At 36.1% G+C, this 4,464-nt stretch overlaps 1 pseudogene; it reads left to right on the top strand.

Annotated features, from left to right (window-relative positions):
- The first annotated feature begins 244 nt into the window (after nucleotides 1-244).
- LOC116122839 lies at nucleotides 245-4,043 on the top strand (annotated as a pseudogene).
- Nucleotides 4,044-4,464: the final 421 nt, after the last annotated feature.

The following is a 4,464-nucleotide window of genomic DNA, read 5'->3' as shown; positions in this document are numbered from 1 at the left end:
AAACTCCGCTCAGTTATTCAATTTCTGTTTTAAAAAAACCGCGCTACCTTAACCCAAAACTGAGAATAAACAATTGTTTTCTTTTGCTTTTAAAAACACTTCATTTCGTATTTCGGCCACTGCCTGCCTGCCTCCTCTCAAACTGAAAAGCCAGCCCTCTCCTTTCTTTTCTGTTCCTCTTTACTAGGGTTTCTGCTTGTTAAAAAGAGAAGCCTCGGGAAAAGTGGCACTGTTGTTTTCACAAATGGCTTTCTCTTCTCTCCTTGATCTACGCCCACCGTTTCTCTTTCACGCGCCGCCGACTTCTCCTCTCCTCCTCCGATCGTCTCAAGGTCCGATCGCGTCCTCTGTTTTTGCCTTGTTTTTTAGAACTCCGTTTGGTTGTTGTTGACTGAACTGAGCTTGGAATCTCAGTTGCTTCTTTTATTTATTTATTTATTTGGTGCTTATGGAATTAAAAAATTGAAGTTTATTACATTTAATATATTTGGAAATATATTTATATATTAAGCTGATCTGAGTTTAGGTAACTGGCTTCTATGTACATAACCGGTACGGACAACGTTGTACGGCCAGTTTGTTTCATAACAGTTCTGTTTTCAATTTCAGTAATGTCACCGGAAAAGTGTCGAATCATTTTCTTTTTCTTTTTAATCGTGTTATGTTGTTTTAAGTATTGATTTTGGATGATCTTTTTATTTATTGTTTATTTTTTTAAATTAAGAAGCTGTTTTAAAAGTTTGCTTCTTATTCTAATAATAATTTAATAATGCAATTTTCTCAGGGTTCATGTGTTGGGTTAATCTCAACACTCCAGCATTTTTGGTTCTTCGGTCGCGAGCGGTCTTCTTCTTTACAGTTGAGTGACCTAGTAATAAATTCGGTGATGCGTTTGTTTGTTTCGTTCTTGTTTTGTTGTTAATAGTGGGACTCTTTTGTGTTAATTATGCAGGAGATATGTTGCCAAGAGTATTCAACCCACAAAGCCACTGCTACAGAGTTCCACCCACGGTTCCAAGTAAGAATAAAAGGATTTCATTTAGTGATTCATAATCTTGGAAACTAGTTTAATAGTGTGCTGATCTGTTTTGTTTTGTTAGAAACTTGAGCAGTGGGAGCACAAAGATTGGAATCAATGGTATGTTTTACTCTGATTGGACTATGCTTTGTTTTGCTTATTTTGACTTTGAAGGGATTAGCCTTGCGAAAGTAGCTGAAGAGTTGTGTTCATCTCTAACCAATATTACAGAGCTACAAAAGGTTTAGGAGCTTGTGTTGATGTGTTTTAACGATGGTATTTGAGTTTTTATGGCGTATTTGTTAGACTGAAATTTGTTATGCTGTAATGAAGAGTTCATTAGTTGCTCATCTCTCTAGCGTTGAATACTAATGAAATCTCAATATTTACGATTGCATTATTCTTATTCATTTCAGATAAGGGCTTTTAGTTAAGAATTGTGAATGATAACTCATTTGTTGCTGAACTTTGCAGGTTTTGGTCGCATTGGAAGACTGGTTTTGAGAGTAGCAACCTCGAGGGATGATATTGACGTGGTAGCAGTAAATGATCCCTTTGTTGATGCCAAGTACATGGTAAGGATGTACAATTAGTTGCGCGTTGTCGCACTTTTATTGTTTAAGTTCTCTTGGTTGATGGATGTTTAACTATTAAATAAGATTCATAGTTATTTTCTGTGCAATTTTTTATTGAAAGTTTCTGTGGTAATATAGAAGTGTTTGGTTGAGTCTTTTTTGGCTTCATGATATGTTTTGGTAGTATAACTTTTTCTTCCCTGACAAATGATTGCTCATCTCTCAAGTCCATATTTACCATGGTATGATTGTTAGACTTCTTCAATTATGGAAAGATGTGTTGTTGTTCACTTTTTTTTTCCTCTTCTCTTGCAGGCTTACATGTTTAAGTATGATTCCACTCATGGAGTTTTTAAGGGAACCCTCAAGGTTTGGATGAATCCACTTTGGAAATAAATGGGAAGCAGATTAAAATTTTCAGCAAAAGGTAGGGCCTCAGAGATCAAAAAGATTTATATACTGGCGTGGTTTTATTGCAAACATAAGTAATTGATTCTACTTAAGGTCTAACGTTTAACTCTCTACCTAGGGACCCGCTGAGATCCCTTGGGGCGATTATGGGGCTGAGTATGTTGTTGAATCTTCTGGGTCTTACAACAATTGACAAGGCTTCAGCTCACATAAAGGTTAGTTCCGAGTTTTTTGACACTATTTTTTTTTTAGTTCATTGCTATCTTTTTACCTCTCATACATTTATGGACAGATATAACTCAAAACTTTTCTTGACTTTGTGCTATCTAGGTGGTGTCAAAGAAAGTGGTAATATCTGCTCCATCAGCTGATGCACCTATGTTTGTGATTGGAGTAAATGAGAAGACTTACAAGCCAAGCATGGATATTGTTTCTAATGCCAGCTGCACTACCAATTGTCTTGCCCCTCTTGCCAAGGTTTGATTGCATTTGATCCTCAATTTTCAAGCCTTATTGATACTTATTCCGAAAATATATTATTTGGACTTGGGGTTTCATAAATTTAGTTTGCTCCGCCTTGCTGATAATAGTTGGCCCCTCTGTTGGTTCACTTAATACCAGTTTAGAAACATGTGCACACCTCTTACGAGTTGTTCTTGACAAGTAATAATTTTGAGAATTAGCCAAAAAATTAGAAAAAAAAAAGAAAAAGAAATCCACTGTAAGCTTATTGATCCCATTCTTAATCAGCTACTTGAGTTATGCTGTGCCTCTTTTATACATAGTAATGAAATCACCATCACATTTTGCAGGTGGTCCACGAGGAATTTGGTATTCGAAGGTTAATGACAACTGTGCATGCAACTAAGGTCCTTCTCTTTGACTCTCTGATGTGCTCACATGTCAATCTAGGGGTTTGGTAACTAATGTAATCATGGCTGCCAATGTTCAGCTACACAAAAAACTGTTGATGGTCCTTCAATGAAGGATTGGCGAGGGGGACGTGGAGCTGGACAAAACATCATTCCTAGTTCAACTGGTGCCGCCAAGGTTAGACATGAAACATTTGGATTTCCTTGCTGATATAATGAATATGAAATTATGCTGCTACAATTTGCTGCTACTTATACTGCAGGCTGTTGGAAAAGTTCTTCCAGACCTCAATGGCAAGCTTACTGGAATGGCATTCCGTGTCCACACTCCCAATGTTTCCGTTGTGGATTTAACTTGTCGGCTTGAGAAGAGTGCTTCTTACAAGATGTCAAAGCAGCGATAAAGTATGGTGTTTTTTCAGTTATTTTGTACAACTTGCATTTTCTAAACAAATATTTTCTATTCTTTTTTTGGGGGAGGGGTTGGTTGTTTTTGCTTACGAGTTACTACTACTTTCTCCAAATGAAGGTATGCATCAGAGGGCCCATTGAAAGGCATTCTGGATACACAGATGAGGATGTTGTCTCTAATGACTTCGTTGGTGATCAAGGTATATCTGTGTTTATTTATACTTGTGTGTCTATACTTGTAGAAATTGGTGATATACAGAAAGTTAGTAGATGTACATTGAATAATTATCAGTGGAAGAGGGTTCTTGTTGCATTGTGCTAAACATTTTCCAGATATGTTGTAATACTTGTTTCTCTTTCCTCAATTTCTAGCATTGTTAATTCATTTTTAGGATCTCATACCATATGTATCTTACTGACAGTTGCTTTCGTGTCAAGATGATTTTTGAAACACAAAAATATATTCATTTTTAATCTCTATTGGTGCATTTTAGAACTTATGGCTTTGTTTCATTCCAGGTCAAGTATATTCGATGCCAGGCTGGATTGGGTTAGTAGTCTTTCATGAAGCTTGTGTCATGGTATGACAATGAGTGGGGATACAGGTAAAACATCTCTTACTCGCACACTTGGTCAGTGAAACAGATTATATCGAGGTGATTATGATTATGTGATAATTTTATCTTCGATTTTTCTTGCAGCAACCGATTTCTGGATCTGATAGAGCATATGGCATTAGTTGCAGCCCACCACTAATAAAATTACTAAGATGTTTGCTGTTGCTAGCAATTGATGCACAGCAATGCTATGAATTAGATTGAAATAGTAGTTATAATCAATAGCGATTCAGCTTTTATTTTTGGTTTCGAGTGATTTTCATCACAATATGAACTTGGACATCTGATGATGCAACTTGAAAATAATGGAATGTTCATAGTGTATGAGCTTTATTCCAGTAATATACATCTCTGTTTGGGCATGGTGAATTTGTTCATACGAACTCAACTGGCTTTCGCAGTCTTCTCAATGCAATGTTAATAAGATGGTCAATAATCGAGTGGCCTGCATGAAATTTAATATAGCAAATGTTAATGTTACTGTTCCTGTTTAAGCAATTTCCAAGTTGTATTTTGTATTCTATTAAATTTCATTATCATTATCTTTAAAAAATCTGTCA

The sequence above is a fragment of the Pistacia vera genome, unplaced genomic scaffold (genome assembly GCF_008641045.1).
Source record: "Pistacia vera cultivar Batoury unplaced genomic scaffold, PisVer_v2 Contig138, whole genome shotgun sequence".
NCBI classification, from domain to species: domain Eukaryota; kingdom Viridiplantae; phylum Streptophyta; class Magnoliopsida; order Sapindales; family Anacardiaceae; genus Pistacia; species Pistacia vera.
Note: the sequence above shows the minus strand (reverse complement) of the source record. Positions and strands in the feature narration are given on the sequence as shown.